Source organism: Aedes albopictus, chromosome 2, assembly GCF_035046485.1.
Source record: "Aedes albopictus strain Foshan chromosome 2, AalbF5, whole genome shotgun sequence".
NCBI lineage: Eukaryota > Metazoa > Arthropoda > Insecta > Diptera > Culicidae > Aedes > Aedes albopictus.
In genome coordinates, this window is record NC_085137.1 from 509573681 (window position 1) to 509594197 (window position 20517).

At 37.7% G+C, this 20517-nt stretch overlaps 1 protein-coding gene and 1 long non-coding RNA gene across 2 annotated transcripts in view; both read left to right on the forward strand.

The window, feature by feature from the left end:
• LOC109404759 (sodium-coupled monocarboxylate transporter 1) overlaps window positions 1-20517 on the forward strand; it is a 247588-nt gene that overhangs the window by 108643 nt on the left and 118428 nt on the right. The window lies entirely within an intron of this gene.
• LOC134288738 (uncharacterized) lies at window positions 7236-9836 on the forward strand. The gene is made up of 2 exons (XR_009998114.1): window positions 7236-9020; window positions 9079-9836. It is a non-coding gene; the product is annotated as an uncharacterized LOC134288738 (long non-coding RNA).

The following is a 20517-nucleotide window of genomic DNA, read 5'->3' on the forward strand; positions in this document are numbered from 1 at the left end:
GTATCCAACTTTTCCATTTGATGACTTATTCATCAACTTCCCACGCGATCCTGGAGATGCTGACTGGTCCTGGCCTTTCCACCGATGGATGCTTTTGTTGTCGACGATGCGAATAATGCGATACGGAAGTGGATGTACCGAGAGAGAGAAAGCTATAAAGCCGGCGTGGCTCAGCACCCCCTTGGGCTAACATTTAATGACCCGGCCCCGGTGATCTACTGCTTGCCCCAGCCAGCCAAGCCAGTTGCACGCCGGAGCCAGGTAAAAGTTTGATAACTTTTTAATAGAGGCGATTAATCAGCTTTTATGGGTAATCCATAAAACGCAGCACCAATATTGTTGCGCTCGCTGGGTTCCGAGACGATGGAATTAGCTCGTTCCCATGGGTTGGATTCAATGGATTAAGGGGCTAAGAAGTAGCTTCCGGTGTTGGGGGTGGGATGGGGAAGGAAACTTGAGTCAGAAGGCAGAAAGAGTGTCATTAATTGGGATTGATCTCAGGCTGGGGGGTGCTGAGAGTTTAAACGGCGTGACCGAGAATGGTGATGAGATTGAGCTATTTGATGGTAGCTAGCTGATTGCTTGTGGGAAGACAGAGGGATGATTTCGTTTTGCAGGTGGAGCCGTCAGAGATAGGAAATCTCTTTCCGGTGATAAATTATGATTCGATGCTGCTTCTTCTTTAGCTTCTGCTTTTTTATGCATATCTTGTTAGTTTTCTTTATGTTATCAACTTAAAGTTTCCATAGTCGAAGTTTCCCTTTCTGAATTTATCAACTTGAGGAATTTTTAGTTGCAATTCTCAGCTACTAAGATGTCCACTGTTGATACCAAAATTCTTATATTCTTTTGAATATTAACAAAATAGTTGCAAATTTTGGTATAATTCTAGCAAGATAGTTAAAAAAATTGGTTCCATTCAATATGTTTCCAAATAATGAAATTTTATCAAGATCTGTAACCAATGGCAGAACAAAATTCATTCAAATTGTTTTATAAATTTCTATGCTTAACTACGTACATTGGAACCCTGTTTATGCCACGGGTTGGGGTATTTCAGGGCCTTCCAAAGGCTTCTAAAAGAGGTTAGATTATTTAGGAGGTTTCACGAAATTTCAGGAACGTCTTAGGAATATTTCAAGGTATCTAAGGTTTCTCGGTCTTTTCAAAGTCGTTTCTGCGCGTTTTAGGGCTTTTCAAATGGTGTCAGAGAAGTTTTATGGAATTTTAAGGGATTTTCAGGTGTGATTCTGGTTGTGTTTGGAGATTTCAGGTGGTTTTATGAAGTTTTGAGGGGCGTTGCAGGAATTCCCAGTGGGTTTCATCTGGTTTCAGGAACGTATTAGGGTCGCTTTCTAGTGTTTCCGGACGTGGAGCAGATCGGTTAAAGCACGTGACTGTCACGCTGAGGACCTGGGATCGAATCCCACTTCCGAAAAACTCGCAAAATGTGAGTTCTTCCTTCGGAAGGGAAGTAAAGAGTGGGTCCCGAGTTCAACCTAGGGCGAAAAATCTCGTTAATACAGATAAAAAAGCATTTCAGGTGAGTTTTAAAGGGTTTAAGGAATTAAGAGAGCTCCCAAATCATACCTTCAACCACCTGAAATCCTTTCAGAACCCCTGAAACGCCTCTAAAACCCCTGCTAATTGTTCCGGAAAAGTCGCAGAAACATTCCAAGAAACACTGTAAGCTTCTGAAACCTTTGGAAATATCCCTGAAGCTCCATACCCTGAAACTCCCTGAAAACATCATAAAACCTTCTGAAACGTCTATGAAATGCCCTGCAACCCTCTGTATGTATACGTTATAACGCTTAGAGAACCCTTCTAAAAGTCTTTAAACTCCATGAAATGCCCAGAAACACACCCTGAAAACCCCATGAAACTTTCTGAATCCCCTTCGAACTCCTCTGATAACCCTCAAAACCTCGTAAAAGCCCATGAAATAATCTCAGTTTGAAAAATCTCTGCAATTCCTTTAGAAGCCCTTGGAATACCCCGAAATGGGAAAATATTCTTTTGCATATAAAAGACACGAATGATCCATGAAAATTTGCCAAATGATCCATTAAATAACTTTTCCATATTCCAAAGAAGCATGTCAGAAAAACATAACGCAGTCATTTGGATCCATAAAACATTGTCCATGAAATGGTTGAAACGATCCATTGAATGATCCTTGAAATAGGAAATGATCCCTAAAAAAATCTAAAACGATCCATAGAAAATAGAAAAATGATCCATAGAAAATATGTAAACGATCACTCTAGGGATCGTAGAAACAAGCAGGGAGCAATTTAGGAAATTCTGGAATTTTTTATTACTAAATTTTACGAAAAGAATGGATAATTCGACAATGTTTCTTGGATCATTGGTTTCATGTTTTTTGTTAAGCAATATTCTTCACCTAACTTTTGAAAACAGCGTATGAAACAGAAACCTAATAATATTAATAAAAACGGTTTGTTCGATTTAAAGGGTGTCTTCGAAGATGTTTGAAAATATTTAAAGGACTGTTGGGAAAAAATACACTGAGAGTAATACTCATCGCGGTTCCATGATGGGCGTCATGGAATTTCAATTTTTCAAAAACCATGTCCTTCGATTTTTCATTTCTTTTTCTTTAGGATGCTTCCAGCCTCAATTTTTTTCAAGAAACCCAGGATGGTCAAAATCTTGAAATTATTTTTTCTCATTTCTTTTTAAGTTTTCATCCATTTTTAAAACAAGAAAAAGAAAATAATCTTCTAAATGTTTGGATTCAAATATAGTTTCTGAGTACAACTTCGAATGAAAAAAAAAAAAACTACGCATATTTTTCCTACATACAACCATAGTTTAGCGAATTTAAAAAAAATGAAAAAATAGAAAAGTATGGAACTTTGTGAAATATTATCGAGATTTTTTTAAATGTTTTACAGTTTTTATCAAAAGAGCATCGATTATATCTCAGATATATTAATTTTCAGGTCGTCTCGAATAACATATAACAAAATCCATTTTTTTCTTATTTTTTGTTTTTTTTTCAATTCTCTGATAATTAAGTATGATTGGATATAAGACAAAAATAATGCATAGTTTTTTCATTGAATTCTGTACGTAAAATCTATTTTTGTGACAAAAATCCAAACATTGTTTCCTTTAGATTGTTTTGAAAATCATTAAAAATATAAATTTGAGAAAAAAAACAGTTAGAAGCATTTAACCATCCTGTTTATTCTCAGGCTGGGAGTCAGCTTTCTACAGAAAAAAAAACAAAAAAAAAAACGATTGTTAAGGGTTTTGGGAAATTGAAATTATATGAAATCTAACATAGATCCGCGATGAATATAACTTTCAGTGTATTTTTTCTAAAAAGTCAAATGTTCTCAAATATCTTCGAAGACATCAATTCAATGAAACAAACCGTTTTCTAGTTACAATTTATTCAAGAAGAAAATTACGATTTTAAGAAGCCCTTTTCAAAAGTTAGGTGAACAATATTGAAAAACAAATAACATGAAAAACATTTAAGGATACAAGATAAGCAAAATTTAATTTGAAGTGAAAATAATCGATTCGGTCGTTGAGCTGAAAATGCTTTCTAGAGATTCTTGCAGAATGACGTAAGTGATTTTTTCAGGAGTGCTCCTAAGGACTATTTAAAAAATACCTCAATCAATTCTTTCAGAATACAACGAGGATATGCTTTGGAAACATCTCTAGCGATTCCTCCGGGTGTACTACTGGGAATTATTGTAACAATACTACTAGAGAATCCTTCTAAAAATACATTCAAGCTAGAGGCTCCTTCGGAATGCCTTCTGTTATGTTATTTGAGATTTCTCCCAGAGTCGTGTAAACATTCTTTTTTTCGAATATGTCTGCTGTTAGAAGCGCGAACCGAGTTCTGCGAATATTATTAGTGTTCTAGAAGTGGATCCCAACGTTTTTCAATTTTTTTGTTTTAGACGGATTATGCTTTCACAAAGCTTTTCAGAGCAAAAGCGATTAACACTTCTATTTCCCTGCAGAAAATGTAATAAACATCGAAACGTCGAATGGAGGAGAATATCTGATCGTTTGATTGCAATTACAACTGCCAAGCCGAAAATCGTCCCAGGTCTTCAACAAGTTTTTCAGGAACAATAGGATTTTATTAGCCTAGGAATTAATTTAAAGATCCCTCAGTAATTCCTTCAAAAATATCTCCAGGGAAATGTTTCAGCAACAGTTTCATGTTTTGTCTTTCTTTAACCCTCGAGCAGTCGCGTCTTTGGCTACCTGCAACGACGCTACGCTCACGCTGAGTACCACAAGTGTGCATTTTTCATGGTGCGTGTACTCAGTACACGACGCGACCGCTCCCGGGTTAATAAAAGAAAAGGCTTCAATTTTTGTAGAACATTTTGATTTCCTAAAAAATCATGCAGAGGTTCCGTCAGGGCAATTTTTGAAAAATGGCCCATTTTCAAGAAAAGTCCCAAAAAAAAATAATTTTTTCGTAATATTTTTTCATTATGATTTTTTTTTTTCATTATTTTTTTTTTTTTTCTATGGACCTCGAGGCATTCTTGAAGGGTATTAGTTTTTAAAATATGATAGTTATATTAACGGCAGAACAGTTTTCGTGCTGATAAAAGGACTAATTTTGAAAATTTTTCATCTAAATTAAAAAATTGCCCTGGCGGAAACTCTAAATGATTTTTTTAGAAAATCGAAATGTTCCACAAAAATACTTCAAATATGCATATCTTTCATTTAAGGTTTGAGCACCTTGACTTTTCGAAAATCGATATTTTTTGGAACAGTCTACTATATGTTCATTCAAAAAACAAATTTTCGATAGAAGGCTCGGGAGGGTCAAGTCACATATACCAATCAACTAAGTTCGATGAATTGAGATGATGTCTGTGTGTATGTATGTGCGTTTGTGTACAAGGTCTGTGTACAAAAAAGGTCGATTTTTTGGATTATAGCTTGAATCGATCCGGAATTTTAACGCATTGTTTGCTATTAAAATGGTCCGGATCGGTCAAGGCGTTCCGGAGTTATGGCCATTTCAGTGATCCGGACCAGAACCGGTAGAACTGGCCGTATATGAAATTGAACCAAGTCCTATCATGTGTCACATCAAACTGACCCGATTTTTGTAATCTTTAGCACGGTTGACGAATTTTGTTCGAAAATCAACACTGGAGACCAGAAATTCCTTGATGTCAACTCAACATTCAAGATGGGGCCTCAAACTTCAAAATCGCGGATTTTTTATGTAATATGGGTATATTTGGTATGCGGAAGCTGTCTGGAGTGCAAAAATGGCGACAAGAATATCCATTATGGCGGTCTAAAACCCAAGATGCCAGCTCCATATTCAAGATGGCGACGGTTTGATAAAATTTTTAGGTTCTAGTATCCTGCAATTGGGTATATTTGGTATGATGAAGATGTCTGACCAATAACCAATTCAGTGTTCTAAAATTCAAGATGGCGGCTCCAAATTCAAGAGTGCGGCTCCAAATTCAAGATGGAGGCTGTTTAATGTAGTTTTATGTTCTTCAACCATGCAATATGGGTATATTTGATATGGGAAAGATGTCTGGAATCTAAAAATGGCGACCAAAATATCCAAGATGGCGGTCTGAAATTCAAGGTGGCGACTGTTTTGGGAGGCATGCATATTATGTATGTTTGCATATTATGTATGGTATTCAAAGTAGCCAGCATGACTCAATACATATATCATGTATCAAATACTCATCCGACAATGTAAAGCTGGTGGATTTTTTCTCAATTGATATAAATAGCGCAAGATGAATTATCACCCAAGCAGCACACATTGTTACAACTAAATCACGGTAATTTCTATGCGACAAATGCAAAAGTCGATTCTAAATTACTGCAACATCGATTCCCACAGCTGTGCAACCGAAAAAGCGCAGGAGGTGGAGCCTTTGTGCAACATGTGGTTCGTTGCATAAGAGATTAGATGGTAACCAATGTGTAATGTAGTTTGTTTACACTGCGATAGAATAATAAAACTCAAAGTTACATTGTTGGTTTCGACATAACAATTATGAAAAATGATGATGATGGACCTACCATGCATGGCAATGGCGATTGAATAAAGTGCTTCTCAAATAAAATGGAAATCTTTTTGGTCGGTATCCTAAATGAGTCTGGCAATTGTATTTTTCCGGTGAAATTGCCAGTTTTACTAACCGAAAACACGCGCGTTTGCGAAATTCATTAATTTCAGCATATGCATTTGCATGACTCACTGAAATTTTATACGGTTTTTGAACGGGAAGAAGGATACTAGGCTTGCCAGGCCTTTTTTGTTAAATGTGATAAGTTTTATTTCCTATTTTGTTTGATTAAAACTCCAAAATCATAACTGAAAGCAATTTTATGTCAGTTTTTTTTTGTAACTGAAACAAGTAATCGCCATTGTGATTACTGAGCTGAACCTACATTGCCGGTTATATGTCTGAAAATATCATCCCGAATAAAAATTTACATTGGCCTGACGTTAAATTTCGATGTATACATCAACATCAAGGTTTGATGTACTTCTGATGTTGAACATTAGAAAACATTACGATTTAGATGTGTTTATGCAAGGTAACATAATGTATACATCAGGAAATCAAACGTTTTTCTGATGTCAAGCATATAATCCGAAACATCAAAATCTGACGTTTTCAAATGTTTTTTGATGTGCAAAAAACATAAAACTCAAACGTTTTTCTTTTGTATGTTGATGTAGAATAACAATAGATTAGAACGTTTTCAGATGTTTTATGATGTGCAAAAACATTAGATTCAAACGTTTTTTTTTATGTAGGTAGATGTAAAAAAACATTAGAATCATACGTTTGCTGATGTATTTATATTGATGTAAATTAAGACATCAGATTTAGATGTTTTCAGATGTTTTATGGTGTGCAAATACGTTAGATTCAAACGTATTTCTGATGTATGTTGATGTAAAAAACATTCGATTCAGACTTTTCCTGATGTATGTTGACGTAAATTCAGACATTAATTTAAAACGTTTTTAGATGTTTTATGATGTAGAAAAACATTAAATTCAAACGTTTTTCTGATGTATTTTTATGTAAAAAACATTAAAATCATACGTTTGCTGATGTATATTGATGTAAATTCAGACATTAATTTAAAACGTTTTTAGATGTTTTATGATGTGCAAATAGATTAGATTCAAACGTATTTCTGATGTATGTTGATGTGAAAACATTAGATTTAGACGTTTTCTTATATTTTTGATGTACATAACCATTTGATACCAAGATTGATACTCATATTTGCAAAAAAAAAAACAATATTTGAACGTTTTATGATGTTTCTAGATTACTCCAAATACCACAGTTATAGTGCGATTGATAGATATTGATAGATTGAAGTTATAATCTTAAATACTCGTTTTCCTTTCGATAGTCCGTCTAGAATGTCTTAGTAATGTATACATTTTGATCATAGCAATAGCTCCCGTGCCCCATCAGTCAGTTAACTGACCTCAGCTTACCTAACATCATATGTGGCAACTTTTTAAGCGACATATTGGAACTAGTGCCGAGAACGCGAAGAGTCGTTAGACCACTGATGTAGGCGCCAAATCATGGGTGACGAATTTTACGGCGTGCTTGATCAAATTTGTAGCATTTTACACATTCTGTTGGATAACAAGAGAAATTCGAATAGTTAACAACAACTTCTCATCAATGTACCTATTGTCTACACCTCTAACTACATAGCACATTACCTAACTTCCGACATGATAGATTGAAGTTATATTCTTAAATACTCGTTTTCCTTTCGATAGTCCGTCTAGAATGTCTTGTAATGTATACATTTTGATCATAGCAATAGCTCCCGTGCCCCATCAGTCAGTTAACTGACCTCGGCTTACCTAACATCATATGTGGCAACTCTTTAAGCGACATATTGGAACTAGTGCCGAGAACGCGAAGAGTCGTTAGACCACTGATGTAGGCGCCAAATCATGGGTGACGAATTTTACGGCGTGCTTGATCAAATTTGTAGCATTTTACACATTCTATTGGATAACAAGAGAAATTCGAATAGTTAACAAAAACTTCTCATCAATATACCTATTGTCTACACCTCTAACTACATAGCACATTACCTAACTTCCGACATGATAGATTGAAGTTATATTCTTAAATACTCGTTTTCCTTTCGATAGTCCGTCTAGAATGTCTTAGTAATGTATACATTTTGATCATAGCAATAGCTCCCGTGCCCCATCAGTCAGTTAACTGACCTCGGCTTACCTAACATCATATGTGGCAACTCTTTAAGCGACATATTGGAACTAGTGCCGAGAACGCGAAGAGTCGTTAGACCACTGATGTAGGCGCCAAATCATGGGTGACGAATTTTACGGCGTGCTTGATCAAATTTGTAGCATTTTACACATTCTATTGGATAACAAGAGAAATTCGAATAGTTAATAACAACTTCTCATCAATACAATGGTTAGTTTTGGACACCTACGAAAGATCTTGATGTAGATAGCTCTACGATCATAGGAGGTATACTCCAAAGGATACGTTTGGTGAACGTTGAGGCGCACAAAATATTTTTTTTGTGTTGAGACAGCTGACTGCATAATTCGTCTATTTGTTTCTCCATATTGACCGCTGCAGAACTGGGTGGCCGAAAATCTGGAAAGGAAAACTATATCAACATATTTCATTGAATAAGCTATTCTTGATACGCTTGCAATGGTTATACACCTTACCAGGCACCTTACCATAGTTCCTGTATTATATAATAAACCTACCTGAATCCTCCCGAAACAATATTGCCAAAGACCAAACCAAGACCTCCATCTCCCATACATCGCTTGGAAATTTCAGGGCGCATGAAGTACTAGAGTAAAAAAGTATCATACCTTCAATCATTAAAACTTTGCACCCCACTAGTCACCCGTTTTTGTTGCTAAGCGTAACTAACACGTTGTTTATATAAGTATAAACAAGAAAAATGATTGCGTTGGAACATCTCTTTTCGTGTTATTTGCTCTATCTAAATTTTATTCTTCCATTTTAGGATGCTAATTGCTTGAATATATACTGAAGCTATGCAATGATGAATAGCGTACTTATCCACTACTGATACCTCAGTTCAGAGCCAGTTTTAATAATTTGTATCGGAAACTGTGCACAGACTGACAAGGTCAAAATCTTCAGTGATATTCAGTCGTATGTAGCTTTCATCGAGCCCGTTCGGAACCTTCCCAAGCAAGTTCAATTCTGCACCTGGACCCGATGCCTAATTCCGTTCCTGGCTTTGTGTATTTAGTGATTATAAGTTACAGAAGTTCCTATCACAAGCAATATGGCTATTGAAACGAGTCTTCGTCAAAAAGGCGATGAAGTCAAGATTATTGTAATGTAACCGGGACTTTCATAACATGATACCACCCACTTCATATCCACTATTTCCGGTTATTTTTCGTCCAATCAATTTGTTTGTGTTATCAGGACCTAATGTAAGCTAACCATTGTCAGAAAATCAAATGAATTGGTTAAGAAATAACTAGAAAATAACGGTGGGCACAAAGTGAGTGGCACCATGTTATGTAACAGGTGACAAAACTGTAGTTTAGATTCGGAGTTGATGTTTCAATTTGCTGTTGTAAAGATTTTTTAATGTCGTGATAATTTTCAGTTTGCAATAAAATAACCCACTAAGCATCCTCCAACCCCAACCTTTCCCATGCTATATAATTTAGAAGCAAATTGGGACAGCTCTATCATATGCTCCACCATGGGAAAATATCAAAAATAAAGTATTAAATTTCAGAATAGGCTAATTTTTTATTCAATTTCGGAAGTTAAAGATGGGACAGCAAAAACCCTTCTTCAGTCTAGTATACGCAAATACTAGAGAGCAACATCAAATCTGACCGAGTATAGAACATAGAATAAGGATATGATAGACTGAAGTTACCACTTTACCACTTATGTGGCACTCGTGTCTAGAATTTGGAGATGATAGGTAATGTTTACATACGAAAGATACCTTAAGAGCTAGGCAAAATGCTGCCTAAAGACCGAAAGACCGAACAAAGCCCAATTGAAACCCATCTACTGTCATTAACTAGTACTATGGCTACAACGCTACAATCACCTCGCCGTAGGCAACTGTGATACCCAATGTGTATTAAAAATAAGGTAGTCAGCCAAACGTCAAACCTGGGTACCGGGGACCAAATGTAGTACTAGAAGTGGTACCCAGTTTGAGGCCGAGTGCTACGACTTAATTTGGACTTTGATATTGCTTTTATCACTGAAAATTTTCGTTGCCTCGCTGAGTTGCATGACATTTTCTTCCAGCGAAGGCTTCCACGATACAGCAAATTGCTAAATTTCACACTAACACAGCAAGAAATCTGTCAACATTCACTTAATACACATGCATTTTCATCGAAATGCTCTACCGTCTACCCTCGTTGGTTTGACCGCATCTAATCTGAACACTTTTTAATTTGACCCCCGCTAATCTGCACATCGTTCAAACTAAAAATGGTTCAAACGTCATTTTGCTCATGGAACGGGGTGAAACAGAACGCAGAATCAAAACAAAACAGCAAAAAGGGTTACCATCGATGTGTTTTTCGATGCCTACAGAGTTACTAGAAGTTCAAATTAAAAAATGAACCCCGTTGGTTTGCATGAGGTGTCGTTCAAACCAACGGGGGTAGACGGTACTTCCATGACAACATTGCACTCCCACAACAAACGGACGACCGCCGTCAAATATCAGGATTGCCAACTGTCCGGCGACTGCTGTCATTTCTCTTTGTCGCCGAATCTGGCGCTGGGTCTTTGGCGCGGAAACCCAAAGGTAGGAATAAAATATTGGGGTTTGCGTGCAATATGTCAGCAAACACTAAACACGTCCCTAATAAAAATGTATCATACACTGGCGATTGGGTATGAATGATTGTATCATTCCGTGTATGATAAAGATGATAGCCCGAAAGGGTTGTTCACGTTGTATCATATTATTCTATTAGGGACACCAACAGACACACCGAAAAAAAAGCACCACATCAAATCTAGATCCTGGAATGTCCCTACAGGAGCCTGACTACATTTGTTAGGAAAATAGCATGATCAAAATTTAATGTGGTAGTCCTTACGTCGTAACGCACTATTCCAAGGTGATCTACTCACGTTACGGGTTCCGAAGAAAAAAAAAACATGTTCATACAAACTTTAAATTAATTTTATAAAGACGCGGACACCGTCTTCAGCCAAAGGCTGCACAGACTGAATGAAACTTAACACTAGCCAAGGGACACACGGAGCATGCACCAGTGGATACGGAGAAGAAACTATTCTCACGAAAAGTTTCATCGCCCGGAGCGGGAATCGAACCCTCACCCCACAGCATGGTGCGATTAGAAGCTTGGTGACCCTAAATGCACGGCTACGAGGCTCCACATTTGTTGTCTGTATTAACGAGATTTTCAACCCTAGGCTGTAGTTCATCTCGGGACCACGCATTACTTCCCTTCCGAAGGAAGAACCACATTCTTTATTACACCTACGAACCTAACCTCAAAATGACTGACAACTCTCAGGTCATTTTGACAGATGTAACATGAGCATGAAAAGGACGGCAACAAGATCGATAAAGTAGAATATATGATCCGTCTTTTTCGTGCATGTGTGTGGTCTGTCAAAATGACCTGAGAAATGTCAAACATTTTCATGGCTAGCTTTGTTGGTGTAATGAAGAATTTTGTGAGTATGTCGGGAATGAGTTTCGATCCCGTCCTCGGCGTGATAGTCTTGTGTTCTAACCACCACACCAGGTCCGCCCCACATAAATTAATTTTAATTTAATTAATTTTAAAGTTTCGATTTATGGAAATGGACTACCTGGTAGAATTTCTTGAGAAATCCCTGACAGATTTCCTGAATAAATTCCTGGACTCCTGGAGAAACTCCTGGGGAACTCCTGGAGGAATTCGTGGAAGCATCCCTGAAATAATACCTGGAGAAATATTGTCTATCCGGTTGGAATCAAGACAGACATTCAATCAAAATTTGTTATTTTCTTGGTCCACAAGTTTCGCAACTGTTTCGCATCTATTGCGCTGTGTTGCTGACAACAACGGGAAGGATGCGCACTACATTTGACATGATTCAAAAACGTCGCGAGTTGGGTCACGTCGCAACTTGATTGTGCGACGTCCGGTTTGGTGGCGGCCCGACAATATCTGGAGGAATTTCTGAATGAATCGCTGAAAGAATTCTTTGAGGACCATCTGCAAGAATTCCTGGAAGAATGTCTGGATAAATGCCTGAAAGAATGCCCAGGAGAATTCTTGGTGGAATTATCGCAGGAATCCCCCAAAATAATTCCTGAAAAAATCTTTGGAGGAATTCCTGGGGAATTCCAAAAGAGATCCCCGATGAATTCCTGTAGTAATCTCTGGAAAAATCCATGGAGGAATGCTTTGAAGAATTCCAGCATAAATTCATAGGGGAGTTCCTGGTGGAATTCTTGGAGGAATTCCTGAAGCAATTTCTGGAGGAATCTCAGGAAATTCCTGGAAAAATGTCAGGAAGAATTCCTCGAGGAATGCCTGGAGAAAGTCCCTGATATAATTTCTGTAGGAACTGAGAAGCCGAAAAATTGCTTCAAGAACAAGGAGCTGGGTTGCTAAACAATCAAATGTATATAACTTTAACTATTCAAACAACCCTAAAAAATACAAACTTTCATATACCTAAAATAAATTCAAACTGAAATGTATGATTTTCTGTTTTCAAGCTCTCAACAAGAGGAAAGGAACGGGAAAATAAATTGCTTCGGTAAATGGTCATAAAAATCACCGAACCGTTAGGTAGTTTTGATGTTTTATGACAGATCGCAGATTACTGATCGTTCGGTATTTTTTTCGTTTACCGTTTGATCACTTTTCGCAGTTTTTGGCGCCTAATTTTTGAATATTCAACGACATGGTTGAACACAAACTTTTAAAACAAGTACGACCACGGTTTTTATCAGTCAACGACGTTGAAACTTTTATTACAAATCATCAGGGGCAGCGAAACTAGTTTTGCCAAGCCAAAAAACCTCAAAAAAGCTGAAAAAAGCCCAAAAAAGTCGCTACAACCCGCAAAAGTTTTGCGGGTTTTACCGGGGTTTTTCGGCTTTTTTTGCGGTTTTTCGGCTTGGCAAAACAAGTGTCCCTCCCCCCGCAAATCATTTTATCACAATAAATGCCATTTGAAATAAAAAATGGCAGACAATTAAACGTTCCATAATAAATACAAAATTTCCCATAAATAATTCGAAAAGTCCCAGTGAAGAAACAGGGGTGTAAGCGGTAATAAATAACAAAAGTTCCATAAACAAATAAAAAAATGCATAAATAAATCAAAAGTTTCCATAAATAATTGATTTTTGAGCAATTAAAAACTCCAAAAGTGCAATGAATAAATCAACTGTTGCAATAAAAAAAGCCATTTTTCCCACCAAATAACTTCGAATTTTCCATAAATAAATTGGATTTTTCCATAATAAATTAGAAAATTCACAATAAAAAAATATCGAAAAGGTAATAAAAAATTCAAAAAATGACGAAATTACCCATGAAAAACAAATAGAATATTCATGTGTTTGCTTGTTCATGACTTTCGTGTCGGCGCGGAATATTTTCCTGCCGTACTTTACATTTCTTCAATTCACCTTTAAATAATCGATCTTGAAATTTTGTATAAAACTTGTATCTCAATTATTTCCATCATATTAGTTTTCTGATATTTCAGAATTTTCAAAGCATTATGGTAGAAAGAGTTGAGTGTCATGATCTCTATGCAAAACTTGAAACTGAAAACTCCTTATTTCCCCCTAAGGGTTATAGGGAGGAGCGGGACATTCGAGCCTACTCATCAGTGGAAAGGACTTGCTATGCTAATCGGTTTAGCATAGGGCATATACAAGTCTACTGGTAGACGTATCGCCCAGCGATTCAACGCAGATTGGCCACGGCCCGGGGGTGCGTTGATTATAACAGAATATGCTTATGCGTCATTTGAAAAAAGCAGTAATTTTTGTTTAAATTGTTCCAGCTCATTGACGTCAACATTAGTTTCAAAACTGATGAACCTTTACACCAAACTCTTTTGCTCCTAGACCCTAGCAATACACGGCGTTGCATCCTAGCCATGCACGGATCAACTATTATGTATTCATCCCTAGAAAAACTTTAAAACATATTCAAATTAGTTCAATTGTCCTATCGGTCCTACCTAGATAAGCCATGTCATTTTCTCAAGCGTAGCCTAGAAATGTCAACCTAGTCATACATAAGTAACGTTGTTCAGTTAATAAAAAGCGGTCAGTTTTTTGCTGAAATGTCACGTCGAACGCATTGACGTCAACAATGCGTTTAAGTGTTCGCACGTTAGCTTCGAATCTATCAGCACAATTAAGTGCTGCAAATCTCCTTCCCACTATTAATTCGTCGGTTGATTTTAATTGCTTTATTCAAAGAAAATATGACCAACATAGTCAAAATTCGAAAAAGCGACTATGACATTAACAAATTACTAATCAAAATCAACCGAGAAACGTGGGAGAGAAAGCCCAAACAACACTTCCAAGTCAGCTGGCCGTGAAAGATTAAAAAAAAAGTCACAAATCCTATAATATTTTTATTAGGATTTGTGACGATCATTACAACCTTCCCAAATCCAACCGACTCCGAACTATTGCTTGGGAATAGACTCTACGGAGCCCCGGCGGTTCCTCCGTGTTTATCGAACATGTCTGATGCATATGATCAGCCATACTCCATCTGCAGCAGCCGGTTCGTGATGAACCGTTGGAGGCGCATTAAAGTGTTAAAAGGGTGATATGTTTCACTAAAGAACACTACATTACAATGATCAAAATGAAACTCCTTCACTTTAATATGTACCGTCAACCCCTGCGAACTTGGCCAGGGATTTCTCAATATGCTCATTTTCAAATCCAAAATAAGTAGCCATTCTTACCGACAACCTGACGAGACTCGCGCAATTCAATTTCCCCCATGTCTTCATTGATGTACGAAATGGGCATGCTTGAGATTCATATGAACTCAGCCGATTATACCCTTTTTGGACAATGTTGGATACGTATGTAGTACATGGTTGACCTTACAACACATCACGGCGGGGGTTTGCCAATTAATACCAACCTTGAAACAAACTGGATTCCGATTATAGCCTTGATGTTAATTGCGGCGTTGGCGACCTTCGGATGACACCTCTGTCATGGCATCAGCAAGCCATGTAATGTGCCGGGATTACTCTCGTAGCCATAACGGTCTGGGTGACCGGTTCACAGCCGGCGATGGTGACTTCGAGCACGGGGACACCTTCTCCTGGCAAATAATTGGGATCCGGGGAAAGTACATACGTTGACTGGGGCACCAAGTTCGAATTAAACCGGATCGGCGTTTTTGGAACTAGATTCTTTAGGAAGCTGCGGGAAGTACATTTCGTGGGTTCAATACGAAACGCCATTATCATTAAACGTTTATCAAACAGAGGAAGACCTCTTGAACTATCCGCGATTCGTCACCTGCAGCTAAAATCCCCCGGTTCTGCATCTTTGGTTCGCACTGCTCAGGAGCTGAAACAAACAAAAATTATATTTAGGTTATGACCGGATTGCACTGAATTGTTGGGAGAACTCACTGATGCTGCGGTCGCTGCAGTGGCATGATTCGAAGCTACCGGGCCATATGAAAGCTTCGGAACATCCTTTGGGTTTCCCGCATCTGTGAATAAGAGCTGTTTAATTAGTTTAATGATAAAAATATTATAACTCAATAAAACTTGCCTTTAGAATGCAAAAATAAAAAATAACGAGTCTGGAATAACAAAGAGGAGAAACGTCAAAATTGGAACAGCCGATTTGCTGTCATCCCCATAGTTCCAATCGAGCAGGAGACCTGTCAAAACGACCAGGATTCGCCACTTTGGTATACTCGAGACACTTTAATAAAAAACTTCTTTCGCCTGCAAATTATTTTGAAGATGGCTGCTTGCTTCACTTGCTCACCGACTGAGCTGACAACAACAAAGTTGGCCAGATTAATATTATGCATTGCAAGAAAAGTTATCGCGCAAAGTTGTGCGAAAACACTAAGATATGCGCGGTTGCATTTAATCGTTTTGGTGTCTTTCTGCGCGTTCAATCTTTAGCTAATTTTCGTACTTATTGTAAAAGACACAAACATGATATGATGTACTGGCGACGATCTAAGTACATACGATTTTGGACATTAAATAAAATTTAATGGACGCAAACATTTTTTGCCCGATAATCTACGGCAAAACGCGCAATACATTTATGTTTGCTGAGTAAAATTGCACATACAACATCGCTTCCCTGAAAATGACTTTTGAACGGCGTCGTGTTATTAGGTGGGTAAGGAACCAAGTTCATTTTCTGTAAACACCGCTCAAACGTCAAATTAGTGAGCTTAGCTCGATCCATTCTGATGATTGATTGAGGCATCAATGTGATGTTTGATTCTAATGCAACATTATTTTCATATGTCGCTAGATGTATGCTGATGTTCCAAGATTTCAAGTGAAGAACACTTGACATCAATATGAAGTTTAATTCTAATGTAACGTTTTATTCTGGTGTCGTTATATGTTTTCTGATGTTTCAAGTGAGCAACACTCGACATCAATATGATATTCGATTCTAATGTAACATTACAATCATCTGTCGTTAGATGTATTCTGATGTTTCAAGTGAGCAACACTTAACAACAATATGACATTTAATTTTAATGTAACGTTTCATTCTAGTACCGTTATATGTATTCTGATGTTTTAAGTGAGCAATACATGACATCAATATGATGTTTGATTTTAATGTTACATTACATTTATCTGTCGTTAGATGTACTCTGATGTATCAAGCGAGCAACAGTTGAAATCAATAAAACATTTGATTATGATGTAACATTAAAAGATTTTGTCTTTGGATGTTATTTGATGTTAAATTCAACATCACAATGAACTTTGATTTCAATGTTACATGTAAATCTTATGTATTACTGTGTACTTAAATGTTACATTGAAGTCTAAGTACATTAGGAGAACAACGACATACATCAAATGTTAAGGTTTTATAGATGTATGCTGATGTTTTCTACATTACAATTTCTATTCGGGATTATCCACATAATACATTGTTTTATACAGGACTCTACACTACAGGATTTGAAGCAAGTATTTTTAAATGCATCTTTTATATAATAAGGTGAAAACATCGAATTTTTTGTTTAAGTTCTAGCATACAAATATATCTAATTAGTTGACACTTTTGACATGCAGTGTTGAACTCAACCTGTTAGTAACTGGTAAGTTGCACATTTGTGACCAAGTAATCGAACGTTTTTGTGCGTCTTATATGTGTTTACAATGTAACAACAAAAAGTTACACTGTCGTCATTTTGAAACGACTTCCGGTAACATGATACATGGTTACCAAACATTGACTTCGCAGCAACTGGTCTGGTCATTTGTTTTGGTGTTTGGTTTCAATGTAACAAGATGATGTCAAGAATGCAACTTTTGGAATTTGACAGTTCCAGAGCATGCTTCACGGAAGCCACTGTGTGACATTAATGTAGCTTATGCAAAATTAAGGTTGCAGAGTAATGTCTGAGCAACCACAATGTGTACTGCAAAAATAGATTTGTTACCATTAGTCTGAAGTGAAACGGCTATGCAATCTTTAACATTTTTCTGGAATATTTCCTAAGTTACAAGTGCTACTTGGGCATCCGATACGGAGTAGATTATCAAATCAACCTTTAATCGCTTGCCGCCGGGAACATTTTGGTTTTAACAAAATCGTTACCGGTAGCTCATCCCAACAGTTGGTTATTCAAAATTCAACCCTCGAAAGCCCTCAAAAAGCCCCGCTGATGACTATTTAATCAGCATTAAATCGTTGGGAAAATTTCGATACGGCTAATATTAATTAAATCAATCCACCATAGATGGTACCCATAGTACCTGATGCTGCTCTCATGGAAACCGAAAGCATTTTAATGAACCGCAAAAATGAGATGCTGTATTACCAGTTCGTAGCCCTTCGCGCGCGCGTGCTGTTTTGAAGTTGGACATCTAAATTGAAATGTGGGAGTTTATTTTTTGCTGTTATTTTAATTTTCTGCTCCGCATACGGACACGTGGGCAAATTCCAGGCGCGTGCTAATTACTATATTGTAATATCCGCAAGCTTAAATTGAGAGTGCTAAATATTTCAGTTCATCCGGCAGGGTTTTAAATAATTTACTCCCCATTTTTGTCGGGATTTTGCGTTGTACCTATCCACCATTGATTGAACAATCAGCCGGTTGCGGTGAGCTCTGCAGCATAGCACCGATGATCACTGGACAGTGTGCACGCAGGGGTGTTTGGGGCGAAATGTTGGCTGAAAGTGATGTAATCGTTTCGGTTAGAGACCACGACGCAAACTGATTGGCATTGCTCATAGTAGTACCACTTCCACCTTTCAAGAAACCTTGTTGGTGATCATTTCGCCACTATTTTGACCAGAATTCAATTCCCACCATCCCCACTTGACCTGGTGGTAATCGGAACGGCTAAAAGGGATGAAATATTTCATTTAATTGGATTTAGTGCGAGCATTCCATTCCTGTCGTGGCGTGGCGTGGCGTGGCGAGAGTGACACTTTCCCAGCCAGACGTGGGAGGGGGCAGTGTCGTCGGTCGGCATGCTGACCGTTTCCGGGCAACGGCATTATCTCCACACCGGACCACAATGATCCACTCCGGTCGGTGCGACAAATACTCGGGGTGCGTTTCCGGCCGATCCGAACTAGTGTCAATCGGTTTCGAGGGGTTTGGCGTTGGGAGTGAGGGGGTGAGCTTGCGGGGCAGGAAAATTAACTGCGGAAAAAAGGGACCTGGTGAAGCGGGAGATTGATTAATTTATTTTCCGGTTGATGGGTGAACCTGATGGATGTGGGACGTTCTCTACTGGTGCGGGTCGGTCGAGCGCAGAATGACATTTGCGGTGGGAGTATGGAATTGATCCAGAAATCGGCACTATTTCCAGCGCGCGTAGTTGTTCGATTCTGAGCGTTAAAATTCCATTACGCGCCAGCTTGAGTTGATTAGATTTTAATTAATTTACATTATAACGTGACAGTAAAACGATTGAGCCTTTTCCCCAGGATATGATCGCACTGGCGCGTTGCGGTAACTGCATGGGATTTACTAGTCACGCCTGTAACCACAGTACTGATGAAAGCTTTGCTGGTGAATGGGATTTAGCGTTACAAAAATTCTATCACACACATACATACTACGCACATACATGTTATTAGTTTATCCAGCTCAATCTCATGGAATTGCGCATTAAATCCAAATACAATCCAAATCCAATCCAAATCCAATCCAAATCCAATCCAAATCCAATCCAAATCCAATCCAAATCCAATCCAAATCCAATCCAAATCCAATCCAAATCCAATCCAAATCCAATCCAAATCCAATCCAAATCCAATCCAAATCCAATCCAAATCCAATCCAAATCCAATCCAAATCCAATCCAAATCCAATCCAAATCCAATCCAAATCCAATCCAAATCCAATCCAAATCCAATCCAAATCCAATCCAAATCCAATCCAAATCCAATCCAAATCCAATCCAAATCCAATCCAAATCCAATCCAAATCCAATCCAAATCCAATCCAAATCCAAATCCAATCCAAATCCAATCCAAATCCAATCCAAATCCAATCCAAATCCAATCCAAATCCAATCCAAATCCAATCCAAATCCAATCCAAATCCAATCCAAATCCAATCCAAATCCAATCCAAATCCAATCCAAATCCAATCCAAATCCAATCCAAATCCAATCCAAATCCAATCCAAATCCAATCCAAATCCAATCCAAATCCAAATCCAATCCAATTCCAATCCAAATCCAAATCCAATCCAAATCCAATCCAAATCCAATCCAAATCCAATCCAAATCCAATCCAAATCCAATCCAAATCCAATCCAAATCCAATCCAAATCCAATCCAAATCCAATCCAAATCCAATCCAAATCCAATCCAAATCCAATCCAAATCCAATCCAAATCCAATCCAAATCCAATCCAAATCCAATCCAAATCCAATCCAAATCCAATCCAAATCCAATCCAAATCCAATCCAAATCCAATCCAAATCCAATCCAAATCCAATCCAAATCCAATCCAAATCCAATCCAAATCCAATCCAAATCCAATCCAAATCCAATCCAAATCCAATCCAAATCCAATCCAAATCCAATCCAAATCCAATCCAAATCCAATCCAAATCCAATCCAAATCCAATCCAAATCCAATCCAAATCCAATCCAAATCCAATCCAAATCCAATCCAAATCCAATCCAAATCCAATCCAAATCCAATCCAAATCCAATCCAAAT